This window comes from Haplochromis burtoni, unplaced genomic scaffold (genome assembly GCF_018398535.1).
Source record: "Haplochromis burtoni strain Fernald_Lab_line unplaced genomic scaffold, NCSU_Asbu1 Contig_101, whole genome shotgun sequence".
Taxonomy (NCBI): Eukaryota; Metazoa; Chordata; class Actinopteri; order Cichliformes; family Cichlidae; genus Haplochromis; species Haplochromis burtoni.
Genome location: NW_024582462.1, coordinates 577,268 through 592,819, shown reverse-complemented (window position 1 = coordinate 592,819; position 15,552 = coordinate 577,268).

Below are 15,552 nucleotides of genomic sequence, written 5' to 3'. Positions count from 1 at the left end.
AATTGCACACTCATTATTTGTGCTACTTTCCAATAATGTTAATAAACTAAATATAGGGGAAGACATCACATGACTCCACCATTATCAGTTGCAATGCATGTTCTGATGTTATCAATACTGTTAATAGGTGGACAGCTGGATCTATTTTGCTGAACTATGTAATTACATTGCCTGCGATATATTCGGTAAAGTAAAATAAACACATTTTGTAATGGACAATATTAACAGAAGCATATAAATATATAACAGCCTTATTTAACTGAGTATTTCATAAATACTGTTAATTGTATGAATTGTTAATTCAAACATTGGTGTTGTTCCAGAATTGGAGTGTCAATCTAATGACCATACCTGGGGAAAGAAATCTCAGTGGGTTCTTATTTTATTTTATTTTATTTTATTTTATTTTTTTAAATTGCAAGCAGTACTATTTATGGATTTGCGTAGGCTCAGAACAAGCACATTGACTGCACACATTGTTCACATAATACTACACCATAAACATAGGTATCTCTATAATGGAGTCGAGTATACAAGCATGTGCTGTGTTAAAAAAGTTGAAAATAGCCACAGTAGTACACACAATGTTAAAAATACAGAGGAATTGGGTGGGCAGGGTTTCAGTGAGACTGCCGTTCCCCACTAAATCTCATTCCTTCTAGACATGGATGCTGTTAACCAAAACAAACCTGGATACCTCATGTTCTGTGGCTCTCACTGTAATTGGAACAGATCAATTGCGCCTTTATTACACGAATAAGATGGATAACCTTGTCTTCCTTCCCTGCTATTTTAATGGGCTACTCACAGTCCCTGCTCCTTGCCTCTCACTAATCCCTGTGGAGCCCATACACTTTTAATCCTCCTGGCTGGACCAGTAACACAATATGGGCTCATCATCCATCCAACCATAGAACTTCCTGAACACTGCAGAAATTAACGGTTCCTAAGGGTTCATCATAAAGCCTTGGAGTGCCTTAAAGATTAAAGTTTCTTGTAAGAGAGTGGGTTTCTAAAAAAGTTGAAAACTGTAGTTGAAAACATTTTTGCTTTTATTCTATTTTGATGCTTCAATATAACTTGTAAAAATTTATAGGATTCAGATGACAACTGCTTCCATTTATATACAGTATATTATTTAATTAAAACCTTTGTAAAGATTTAAAAACTAATTATTATTAGTAAACTGCCAGAAGATATTGTGAGGTGGTTCAGTTTAGAGACTAAAGCAACCATATTTTAATAAGCTGAATTGACTGTATTGTCAAGAACTGAGAAAAAAAAATCCCTTCACAACATGTTCAGAGAGCATACGGCAGGGATGTCAAACATATGACCCGTGAACCAGAGCTGGGGCACCAAGGGACATAAGATTCATTTTTCTGGGACTCTTTCCACTGTAATTTGCATTAAGAGGCATTACAAGTTCTTAAAAATATCTCATGGCATGACACTGGCTATCTAAACTTGTTATTTCATTCAAACCAGACATCTAAAGCAGCACCAGTTTTATCCACCTACTACTGATAAAGACCTCACCCTTATTGCACTGATGCTGCTATTTATTTCATTTGATTTATGACAGTGGTGTTTATCTATAATTACAGCAAACTGAGCTACAAAGTGAGCTATATTATTGAAATTAAATTTATTTCTCTGTTTTCATCTGAGCCTGTTTAACATCTGTTTTGTTAATGGACATCAATCTTGACACTTTCAGAGTGTTTTTTTTTTTTGTTGTTGTTTTTTTTTTTTGCTGTGGTGCAGTGATTAGTACTGTCAACTCACAGGAATAGGATTCTGGAATCCAGTTGGAGCCTTTCAGTGTGGAGTTTGAATGTTTTCACTGTGCTGGTGTGCATTTTTTTTTATGAGTACTTCGGCACAGAGGTCACAGACTTTCTGCAAAGTCAATCGCCACAGTCTTAAACATCATGTGGCCTTCAGATTAGCTTAAGAACAGTACGCAGAGAATTTCACAGAATGGGATTCCATAGCCGAGCAACTGCATCCAAACTTTACGTCACCAAGCATAGTGTAAGGCATCAGATGCAGTGGTGTAAAGCATGTCACCATAAGGCTCAGCAGTGGAGACATATTCATGTTTGGTGTGGAAGAACTTAAGTGCCCTTCACAGAATCCTAAACTCAATCCAACAGAACACCTTTGGAATTAATTAGAGTGGAGAAGCCAGGCCTTCTCGTCTGGCATCGGTGTTTGACCTAAAAAATGCACCTCTGGAAGAATGATCAAAAGTTCAAATAAACACACTTATGGAAAACCTACTCAGAAGAATTGAACTTATTGTAGCTTCAAAGGGAGGGCAAATGTAATATTAAAGAAGAATGGAATGTCACTCAAGCTCATATGCATGTCAAGTTAGACAAGCAAATATTTTTCGGTGATATAGTGTATATTTCGTGTGACCCATAAACTACGATATATTTTAAACCCCTGGTGTCTACCAGTAAATTTTAAATAAGTATAACGTGGAGTAAGGATGTACATAAACAGTGAAAACCACCACAAATGAAGTAAAGAAGACAAAGGAGCCACTTATATAAGCTCAAACTCAAACTCTTACTGTCACTGAAACGCAAATCATCAGAGCAGTTGTTCTCTGGCACCAAGAGCCAGACAGAATTACAAAAACTATTTGTAAATAATCCCAACTCGCCCTGCAGGCAGTCTTTATACTTCAAGCGTGGATCCTGGAAGCTTGAGGGTCCTGCACAGCATATTTGCTCTTCCTAGGACTGTGCTATTCTGGACCGAAATCTCACATGTTGTTCCTGGATCTCCTGCATCTACCTAGTTTGAGAGTCACTGCCCCTAATGTGCCAATTACCATGGAGACCACTGTTGTTATGCGTTGCATCCTTCTCCCACATGCTCTTCCAGTACTGCTCCCGCTCCCATTTGGAGCTGTTCTCATATTGTTCCCCTGCCACAGACTACACCTCGGATGGTTCGTTGGAGAACATCTGGTTTACTCTCCTGGCTTCTATCTCTCTGGTATATCTCTTTAAGCAGCTGGCAAAGCCTGTGTGTCTTTGCTTGGCAGTTTCCAAGGCCTCAGGTATGGACAGCTTACTGTATTTCTTAGGCATGCATCCCTTTCTTCATCACACTCTTCTACAGCTCTGACAGCTGGCTAACTTCCCTCAATGCTGCTTTGATCTTGGCCTCTAGTCTCCTTCTCCATGGAGAGTACTGCTCTTTGTGGCTACAGCCAAGCATCTCAAGGATCACTGCTGCTGTAGGTATTGTGTGTAATGCTGCATTCACATCTTAGAGGATACCTTTATGTAACCCTTTCCACTGAGATTAATTGTGTAGTAGCAGTCCAACAGTGCCCTATTCTCATCCCTTGTCCACTTATATGTTAGTAATAATTAAACCAAACTAGATAATTAAGGACAAATGAAGAAATGTAATGCATGTCACTCAGCTGATAATATTGTTGTCCATCTGTAAACTGATCCTGCTTCAGATTGAAAGACAACACCTTCCACAAAAAAAAAAAAAAAAAAAAAGTTTTCAAGAGGATGTGTTTCTTTGAGCTTTCCAACAAGCTTGATGTTGCTGAGCAGAGAATATTCTCAGGGTGCATTGCTGATACTGTTTGTTCTCCTCTGCATGGACTCTACAACATCCTGTATTGCTGCTGTATCCCTTTGCTTTTAGCTGACTGATCAGAGGAGACAGACTGGCAGTGCATATAACCCTGTATATTCAAAGAATCAACAGAGCAGTCATTGAGCTATGTAAAGTCTTTTATCTGATGTGGTGCATGAGGTGTGATTAGAAAGGTTGCATTCACAGTTAGCTGAAATTTATTGTTTGTTTGTTTTTTTACAGCTTTTCTCTTTACACAAAACAAACCTTATTTTTTAGTTTCTAAATAAAACATTTGGACATGTTTTTCAATCTTACAATGGGGAAATAATTGTGTTTTAATTTAAACTAATTTAGACAGAGAGGGAAGACATCAATATTTTTTTCTAAATAAATTGCTGAACCAATGAAATAATTAGTTAAGAAATGATGTATAGATGACTGTTTTTAAACCAGCCTCATTTTTTAAGATCACTGCTATGATCTATTTGTTGACCTAACAGTCTTCAAACCAAGTAAGTGGGACCAGCCTTTAATCTAATAAGTATCTATCCTTTCCATCAGCATTACTAACTCTGCATTTGTGTCAAACTGTGTAGTACAAACAGAGAAGAGATCAATAAATTGCCATGGTTCAATAAGTGTGTAACCCCAGGCCTTGGTTTATTACCAGCCTCAGTGTCATAAACCCCAATCTTCTGTACCTTGGTTTCTCTTATCAGATACACTGTTATATCTCATTTCACAAACTGTGGCAATCGCCACACTCCCTTCCTTTTTCATTTATTTGGAGTCCTTACAGTTTGTGTTTTCTTGCACTGTGAATTTAAGCTTTACTTTTTCAGATATCTTTTGTTATGATTTCCAGGGTTTCACAGTTTTGACACAAATTTACAAATACTTAACAGTGGTGGTATGTCTGTTAAAAAGGCTGCTGCGTGTTTAGTGGCTAATTTCAGAATATAGCAACATGGCAAAGCAAAATACAAGAACCTAAAAAAGGGGTAATTGTAGTAAAGGAGCAGGTCAATTGTATAAAAATGGAAAAGCAGGTTACCACCTAAAAATCTGGTGTTTGCTTAAGAGACCATATTTTTCAGATGAATAAACTGAAAAATACCCTAAGAAAAATGGCGTAGAAGTTTAAGTTCTTATGAGTAGGGCCCGCCGATATGGATGCTAGGTAATTAAATTACCACTGCTGTAGATATTCTAACCCTTGCAGTACCATATCAACCATATCAAAAAACACATCCATCCATCTTCTTCTATTTATCCATGGCCGGGTCACCTGGGCAGCAACCTAAGCAGAGAAGCCCAGACCTCCCTCTCCCCAGCCACCTCCTTCAGCTTGTCCAAGGGGACACCAAGGTGTCCCCAGGCCAGCCGAAAGATATATTCTCTCCAGCGTGTACTAGGTCTGGGACCTCCTCCTGGTCGGACATGCCCGGAACACCTCACCCAGGAGGTACCCAGGAGGCATCCTTGTTAGATGCCCAAACCACCTCAACTGGCTCCTTTCGATGTGGAGGAGCAGCGGCTCTACTCTGAGCCCCTCCCGGATAGCTGAACTTCTCACCCTATCTCTAAGCGAGAGGTCAGCCACCCTTCAGAGGAAGCTCATTTCTGCCGCTTGTAACCGCGATCTCATTATTTCGGTTACTACCCACAGCTCGTGACCACAGGTGAGGGTAGAGATGTAGATCAACATCACTATATGAAAAACACAGGACTCCACAGAGTCCTTTGGAAAAATAAGTGCACCTAAACATTCAGTAGTTTGTAGAACAACCTTTAGTAGTAATAATTTGAAGTAATCATCTTGTGTACGACTTTATCAGTCTCTCACATCATAGCGCAGGAGTTTTGGCCCACTGTTTCTTCAGTGTCGCTACACAAAAGCATTTCCATCAGGCTAAGGTCTGGACTGTGATGGGGCCATTGCAGCACCTTCATTCTTTTCTTTTCAGCCATTGTGTCTTTGATTTGCTGCCGTGCTTGGGATCATTATTCTGTTGTATAACCTAATATTGACCAATCTTTAACTGCAGGCCAGATGGCTCTATATTTGACTCCTGTATACTTTGGTATACAGAGGAGTTCATGGTTGGCTCATTGATTGGACTCATTTAAAAGTTTTTAATCAGATATTGGATGAACCTCTACATGCATTGTAAAAGTTTAATAGGTCATTATTATTATTTAATTTAATTATTATTTAGAGCAGACATAAATTTACACTTTAGCTAATGAAGCTGATTGAGTTTCCCTCACCAAATTCTACCTTTTGTACTAGTTTCATAGTGTGTAAGGGTTGTAAATCAAGACAAGTTTTTTGAGGCTTATAAAACAAATTATTGTGTGACTTTTTTCCTAATTGCGACACCCTATCTTTTGGACCCCACCTGCAAAATCTCACTTTAACTCCCGTTAGAAGATTTCTTTTTTTCTCTAGTACACTATGTTCACAGATTTCAATTTCCCCTTAAACACAGTTGCTCTTTGCAAAATAACAGACAACTATGACATATTCAGGGCATACTTGCAAATACAAAGTTGTACTTAAATAATTTACCTTGTAAACTTATAATTAAAGTTAAAAAATAAATTAGTAGTTACAATAATGAGAAACTCCTGATATCGTTTCTTCTAATTAAATAAGCAGGGGACATTTTTAAATCATGAAATCTTTAGTAGGCTGTATGATCATACTTTAGGACTAAAAATTATAGCAGCGATCACATTTAATTACACCACAAAATATTGTCTGACCTTCATTATCTCATACACTTTTTATTATCTCTGAACACACATCTGAACTCAATTAAACAAAAAATGTACAACACTACTATCACTGCCATTAATGCACCAGAGAATTAAAATTCAAAACCTGAAAGACTCTATATTTTAAAAGGATATAGTCATATACTGATACGTAAATTTAATGCCAGCTTATTAAATATGTTTTATAACCTGTGTTTGCATGTTTATAACCCACTTTTCAACCCTTGAGCCTTGCCTGAGTGCCATGTTCAAATGAACAACTTAATCAGCCATATCGATTTCAGTGACAGGCTAATAATGCCTCTTAGTGTTGTTCTTGCCAAATGCTGCAATAAATGGAGAGAACGTGCGCATGTGAGAGAGGCAGAGACATAAGGCTAATGCACACTCGATGGTGTAATGCAAGAAAGGACACAACCCCGAGAAAATATTTCAAAATAATGCTGAGGAAACAGGAAATGCATGATTTCCTGCCACCTGGTTTGAATACTTTCGTTGGCTTTTGCTGTTGTCATTTAAAATTATTACTCCGTACCTCAAACAGACCAAAGTGAAGAAGAATAGCAAGCAATCTGTGTCCATAACAAGGATTTTATTGTTGACCCCAGCCTGCAGCTGCAAATAAATATGCATACATATTTAGATAAAATATGTAGGATTAATCAATGATGACAGTATTTTTTTGCGAAGAGACACATCAAATATATTTATGATCTACAGATAACAACCTCAGTGCTGTTTCACTAAAACTAAAATCTGATGGTCTTTGGCAGACAAAAAAAAATTAAATTAAATGCCAAGAAAGGCCGATTCAATGCAGACTCGCACACATCAACATTCTTATGTGGTGAAAGCAGACATTGGTATTCACCCTGCAGTTATTTTAGAATAAGAAAAAAACTGCAGTTATCCTGGAAAATATATATTATATGACAGGCATGCCATATTACCAAGTAAATACTGACTGATTATATTTAACACGCACCACTAGCAAATCACAAATCATCCAATGCTAAATTGCTCCCTGTGGAATTTGCCACACAGTCACCTTATGAATGTACATGTTTGTACAGCTAGAATTATTGTTTTGTTTAGTGCGCATTAAGGTGCACCCCTTCCCCTGTTCTTTATTTGTTTACAGATTTGCTTATGTTGGTTCCAAACATATAGTTTTACTCATGCACCATTAATTATTTTGTTGTTGTTGCTGGTCAGTAAATCTTATTGAAAATGCTTTAAGTAATGGCAATAGTTTCAATAAATATAGATGCACATGAATATACAGAATGCTTTGTTCAAGGGAAAAGATTTTTATTATGTGAGCAGCATTAACCATAGCAAAACTATGTAAAAAATGTCAACTATTCTCATACAGTCTTCTTTCTACCTTTAATATTATTTTATCTCTTATCTCTGTTTTATTGGTGTATTTTTTAAACAAGTTTTTTTTTTTATATACTTTATTTTTATTTAGTTTTAGGAACAGGAACATTAACATTTACACAGACACAGCATGGGAAAAAGGTAAACAACTAAAAAGAAGTAGAAATAATAATAATGAAAATAAGTAAGATAAATAAGTAAATAAAAAATAAATAAATAAAAAATAATGGAGGGAGGGGTTCACCCAGGGCTATGGGAAGTTACTAAAAAGTAGTTTTTCCACTTGGAGAGACACCGTGCATCTTGCTTGTTTGTATATACCTCCATACCCACGTCTATGTACATACTCACACACATGTTCAAGCATCTACCCATCTACATATACATACATAATACATATCTACATGTGCACGCATGCACACTCATGCACGTATACCCTTTGACATATTTTTGTGTATGTCTATACAAGTGTCCATTCAGCATCATAAGGTATTAAGACCAGTCGAGCACCGGAAAATCAGGTTAAATGAAAACAGAATGGGAAGGGAATGGATAAGATCCTTTCCCTACATTATTCACAACCCTTTTGCATACTCGAAAACCATTTTGACCAATATCTTTGAAATTTGTCTTTACAGAGTCTTAGAGAAAAGGTCATCTTTTCCGTTTCACAAATGTCCACTCTCCAACCGTTGGTGGGTCCTTGTCCAGCCATCTTCTAGTTATTGCTTTTTTACTTGCTGCCAGGAATATTTTAAAAAGGTATTTATCTTTCGTATTCATCTCAACTGGTACATTTCCCAAAAATATTGTAGCAAAGCAAAACTCAATCTCAAAACCCATTACATTTTTAATCCTCATTAGTATTTTGGCCCAATAGGATTTAATAGCTGGACAATCCCAGAATATATGGTAGTGGTCAGCCATAGTCTTGCCACATTGCCTCCAGCAGTTACCGGATTCAGGTTTGGTATTCTGAAGTGATTTATACTTAGGTGTAATGAAAAATCTCAAGTTTTAAACAAGTTTTACATGTTTTAGAACTTATTTCTTTCTATTTGTGTGTATGTTTTACACTGCTATACTCCTATCTCTTTGCCAATGTAAGGCTAGAAGTTTCCCTGCTGTTAAACTAATAAAGAATAATCAGATTTTATATTTTCTTTTTTGTTTTAACCTATATATAGAATTTATATTTGATGCATAATTCGCCCATAATAAGTGTCCATACCAAATTGTGATCTACAGCAATATATCTATTGGTACAGACAGCATATCTGATATTATTAAATACATAGCTAATCTTTGATTGGGGTTTACAATGGCAGATAGAGTCTTTGTTGTTTTTAGAACACTTTAGGGGGTAAAGGTGGTGTTGAGACCTATACACCTGTACAACAGTATGCATTAAAAAGGACGATGATGATGATGATGATTATTATTATTATTATTATTATTATTATTATTATTATTATTATATGCCTTCAATTTGGGAAAGCCTTGCCAGGCAAAATTAATCACATTTACAACCATTTTATTGCTGTTGAATGTGAAAAAAGTTCATATTTGGCCCAAACAGTCTATAACGGTTAACCAGGTTTTGGAGAAACACCCAGAGCTCAAAAACATTAGCCGTTATCAGAGGCTTATTCATCAGATAATATTCAGTGGGTTATCAGGTTGTATTCATATATGAACACAACAAGACACTTTAAGAGCCTCAAGGTTTGTAGCTCTTAAAGTGTCTTTTTCCTAAATCAGCGCACAAGTCATTAGAGGTATACAATTTTCATGCAGGCAAGGTGTCACAATTTCCAAGAATTGCCATGAAAACCTGCACACAAGCTTGATTTAGGCTGAATTTGCCCATTTAAGTCGTTGTTGTAAGCTTCAACCAAACATGTAGCTACATTTCTTGGAAGGTGCACATCAGGTTAAGTAGCAGGTTGTAGGGTTAAAATGGAGTTCCAGTTATGGTGTAGATCTGAAGTACAAGTATAATTCACGTGACCAAATTTTGCTAAAATTTACATTTGTTGCTTTAAAAGCACTTTTTCTTACATTCTCGGCCCAGTCTTTATGAATATTACTGACAAATTTCATCAAATTGTTGCTAAAAACAAAGCAATATTTGATCGAAATGATTTACTAAAGCTGTTAACATCAGATTCTTACCGCTGAATAATTCTAGAAGCAAAAAATTATAAAAAAAACAAAAAACAAATCAGAATAATCAGAATCCGAATACAGTGGTCCCTCGCTATATCGCGGTTCAGTTTTCGCAGGCTCGCTGTTTTGCAGATTTTTTGGGGGGTGCAATTTTGCAAGGATTTTTTTTTTTAACAGCACATTGTGTTCTCCGTCCTGATTGGCTGTAGACCATTTTCAATCAATCAGTACAGAATGTGTCCAGCTTGTCAAATTTACCTAAATCTTTGCTAGTAGAAGACAACAAACACAACAGTGTCGACGTCAAAGGACTAGTCCCATGTTTTGGACCTGAAAACAGGATTTGACCTTTGGTTTCATTCTATAATACTGGACTTATTTTTCTACGAAGGTTTGAATTTGAGAGTGTTTAAACAAGACAGAAACGTGGGAAAATGTCTATGCCTGTCTGAGAAAAGTGTATAAAGTGTGTAGTGAGGGGTTTTACACCCCTAAAACATCTGTAATAATTGTAAAAAAAAAAAAGTTTGCTACTTCGCGGATTTGACTTATCGCGGGTTATTGTTAGAACGTAACACCTGCGATAAACGAGGGAACACTGTACTTCAATAATCCATAAAATAATATGTGGGTTGATGATATGATAGCTTGAAACATCCTTTGCCACACATGTCGCATAACACTTCTGTTAGATGGTGTTATATGAGCTTATCTCTAAACATTGCTAAACATACTGTTTCCATCCACTCTTTATATCTAAAATTGCTGTCATGTACTTTGTGCATAACCTTGATCAGTCTCTCTAAATATCTGGTTTTATATTACATTAAAAACGCTATGGAACTGATAAGGTGACTAAAAAAATGCCAGCAATGTTTTGTTTTTCATTTGCTACAATTAAAATGTCTCTGCTGTAAAAAAAACCTCTAAATCCTAAATCAAACACCTGCAGATGGCACTTGTATAGTCTAACACTGAAGAAAATCTCCCTCAAAACATCCTTACACTAGACTGATGCTTACTTAAGGCACATCTTGGGAATACTCCTCACTATGGGTGAAGAAAATCTTATGAGCACATTTATATCAGACAGACTGATTGACACCCCGTCAAGCCATGTCCTCACACCATATGCCAATTCATGTTGATAAGCTGCAGGCAATTCATCATAGTCAGAAAGAACACATCCCTAGTCTCCATGCTTTAATGGCTTGTAAACCGCAATGCAGCTGAAATATGAGAATAAACAGTTGTCTTTTTTTTTTTTCCAGAATTCACCAAAATCTCATCACAAAACAATGCAACTGTTCTTGATTTTTAGCTGCATTTCTGTTGTTGAGCCAGAGTCTGGACATGTTAAATCAAATGCAAATATGGCCTCTGAACTTAACATCTGATTGGCCAGTCAGTGAGCACTAGTACAAAATCTTTAGTAATTTTATTACCCCACCAAAAAAGCAGACACCTGTGATTCCAGGCTGGAGTCCATGGTGAGTATCGTCTTTTTAGGTCATGTTCAGTAAAGTAAGCCAAAATGATGAGGACTAACTATTGAATAGATTTCATGTTTTCTTGTTGTTTTAAAAATATTAATGAACAATATAAAGAAAAATTAAAGGGATAGTTGGTGTTATATAGATAATAATATACAAAATTGCAGATGATAGATTGTAGAAATTCAAAATCGTTCCTTTCCACGGCAAATTTCTGTGTCAGAAAATCCCTTCAACTTGTGGTCCAGTGATAATGCCATATTGTGTCTAAAAGAACTTTTAGTCTTCTCCAAAAGAGAGTAAAAGAAGAGTTTCTAAGTTTCTGGACATTATGGTGTTTCTTGGCTTTCTTTTTAAATAATGTATTTGATTCATACATAGGGTCATAGTTATTTTTTACGTTATGTATTCATTATATTTAGCCTTCAGTACTTTTATTTTTGGATTTTTTACCTCCCTCAGTGTTTAGTCGCCCCTGTCAGTCTTGCTTTCTCTAGTTTCCTACTTTTACGGTTTCCTGGTTTCCTGCTGGTCGTTTTGTATCTTTGAATTTTCGAGTATCTTATTATAGCAAATAAAGCTGCCTCCTTTATTACCCTAGCTCTGAGTCCTGAGTTTGAGTCCTGTCTTGCCTGCTACATAGGCATACATGACATATGTAGGTTGTTATGGTTAGAAAAAGTTGCGTTGTTACATTAAAATAAATGTCAGATATTACCTTTATATCAAATATTCCACTCAGATTCCCTGTTTAGAATCTAAAGTCATGACTATGTTTTTATTTATAAATTTGTGTATTTTTGCTTCAAATGACTTTTTTAAATGAACTTTCAACCATTCATTGTGTAGATCTTATTTACTTGAAACAAAAACTAGAATTTCACTCAACGAAACTGGCTCTTACTTCTCAAAAAATCACAAGGCATGTTATCTGTCCATCAGTTTCATTACAGATGGACTCCACACACTACACAATATCCAGTCCAGTGACTACAGTGAGTTTACAGCATCCCTTAATGGGATACTCAAAGCAGCTTTAAGCCTTGACACAGTTTTAACAGCTCTTATGGGAAAAGCAACAGTTTTTTCCCATAAGACTTGTTGTCATGAGATCAGAACATTTTGTTGTTGTTTTTTTATTTTGAAAGCTCCCTGTAATAGCCATTTAATGAACTGGAGAAGATGCTTGACTTCCTGCCGTTCAAAACCAGTTAACACTGACTTCTCTTAGGGAGGAATCAAATACTTTACTCATTGTGCCATAACAGTGTTGGACAGCCAGCAGGTTTCTATGCCTGTGTATGAAATACTTTTTTGTATTCACCATATTTTAATATGTTTGAATAACACTGTTTAACAATATATTTGGATCTTATAAATGTATATGTGTCAGTTAAATATTTTGCAATGGTTTACATTTCTGATATACGTCAATGACTCAGTGAAGCTCACTTCTGACTTCTGATAAGTGATACTGTGATGAGTTGTTTGAGGATATTCTCAACTTCTGTCAGTAAGAGCTGCTGTTTATCCCAGTTTTAGCCGTTGTTTGTCATTTTTATTAAAGCTTTCTTTGAAGTGGATTTAACTTGGTCAGACTTTAATTAGTGAATAAACTCTCAAAGGTGTGTAAATTGCTAATCACAGGAAAGTGTGATTTTTAGGACACTCAAGCCTAATCTTGGCTCGTAGTTGTTTTCAGCTGTCTGGAGATAGAAAGGTCGTATATCTAATCTGCTGACAATAAGTAATCGCAACAATGTCAGGAATAAAGAAGCATGCTTATGCATATTTTCTTATGTCAGAGCCCTGAATTCAGTTGAAGAGATGTGGCTTCAGGTAAAGAGGGACAGGCAGAGTTAGTCAAATCCTAACTGATTATTTATAGTTTGAAAGAGCTCTTTGTGAAATGTCAACTAAAACTAACTTAGTCAAAGGAGCTTGCAAAGAAAAGCGTCTGGACTTCTTTAAGTTACTTGAAGACATCCAGACGCTTTTCTTTGCAAGCTCCTTTGACTGCGATGACCTGGATGACTGAGAACCTTCACAGACATAAAACTAAAAAACTAACTAACAGACACTTTTTTATCCAAATCCGACTGCCTGGCTACCTGGCTGGGTCCTGATCTTTTCCCTCCTTTGTTTGCTTTAGATGGGGCACCAACCTCTTTCTTGTTTCTGTCTTATTGTATTTTTATAACTCACAAATAAAAGGTTGATGACCTGTTAGCTGCAGTGTGGAATCTCATATGTTCCTGTGATCTATAGATTAAGGGACTGTAACAAGTATTTTGCTTCATTTTAAATCTGCAGAATTCATCATATTCCTCATTTTCTATTAGAATTGTCTGGAATGTGGAACATGTTTCTTCATGTTTGTATGTATGCATGTGTGTGTAGGGGTGTGTGTGTGTGTTAACCACATGTAGCTCCTGTACACATTATACAGATCTACTGTTTTGATGTTTACTAACAATTTACAAGAAAATCGAGCTTGTCTGCCATTTCCACTCCTCCCCTTTCTCTTTCAAGTAATGTCAAGGTCAATACATGTTTGCAGCTCTGCAAGGCTGTCAGTGTTATACTATTTTATTCTTGCTGGAAATTGTGTACTTGTGTATTTTGTCATTTAAGATGTTAGACGTTAGTATAGCCGATGATTATCAGGACGAAACAAGTTTCTTAACCACAGCCTCCACTGTGTTCCTATTTTGTCTTTTGTCCGATCCCCTTAGGGGTAGCTACAGCAAATCATGTCCTTAAGTCTGAGCTTATTTCTTGCATCCTCTTCTGTCACAACACAACTTTGCATTCTTTACTTAAGTATATCTTTGACTCTTTCCTGAGGTCTTCCTCTTTTCCTGATACCTAATTGCATATGTGTATTTTTTCGGTTTGTTTGTTTTTAAAATGTTATTTAATGCAGCTCTTTCTTCACTTTCTTTTCCCCCTTGATCAAACTTGCAAAATAAGAGATACAGTCTTTTTTGCTTATCTCTCAAAAAAAGGACACTTCTCCTGCCAGAGAACATGCAGGTGGATTTATTGCTATCCTTTTCAAGCATTTCACTGGGGCTACATTGTTATGACCTTATAGGCCATTCCAGATGATAGATTTTGGTGGTAATAGCCATTTTAATATTACTGTTTGTTACTAAGAGCATCTGAGTCAGCAGGGCATAGCTTCAAAGGCTTAATGGGGCAAAATAAATTGCCACACCAAGGGAAAGATACAGCACTAATCACACCATTAACGTTGAACATCAGCCCAAAGTGGCCATGTTTGTTTGAAGTGTCGAGAAATGAACTTGGGTCAAATCAAATTAAGGGCATTGGGACCACATAAATAGAGGGGAATATGCAGCCCGCTCATTTTTGTAAATCATATTTTTTCGTCCTCTACCTCTCCTCTCCTGCATTCGATTTAAAAAATTGAATTCATGAATGTCCTTAAACAAATCTCATTGTGTTCAACTGTTTCTCTGTTCATTTAATATCACAGGAACTGAGCTGCAAACCATTAAGTATAGTTGTAATTACTTAGAGTCTTTGTTTTATGACTTTCTGGCCAAGTAGTCATCCTTGTCATAGAGGAATCTATTGCAAATTCGCTAAGGCTTATAGTGCCATTAGGTTTTATGTGAAGACGTTTTCAAGCCCCATTTAGGACTTTTGTCTATATCAATTATCTTTATATGCAGGCAAATCCTACAGAGCTATAATATTACATTCAACAAGTCCAAGTTTCTACTGTCTGATATGAAATAATTTCCAAATAAATTTAAAGTGTGAGATATTTAGGTTATTTCATTTTTGCTTGCCTGTCAAAAAAAGGGTGTATCATTAGAGTTAGCTCAATATTTTAGGAACTTTGGGAGTCACAGAAACAAGATCGATATCTTCATAGTGAAAAATCTTTATAAATGGATATCAGCATGTAAATGTATAGGGAAGATTCATGTAGTCCGAGTTCTTTTGACTGTCTCAGCACGCTTTAGTTGCAGCATGCAGTTACATGTTTCCTGTGTAAACTGTGACTCAGGGGGTTGGGATGCGCATCTGTAACCGGAAGGTCGCTGGTTCGATCCCTGGGCTCTCTGTCCTG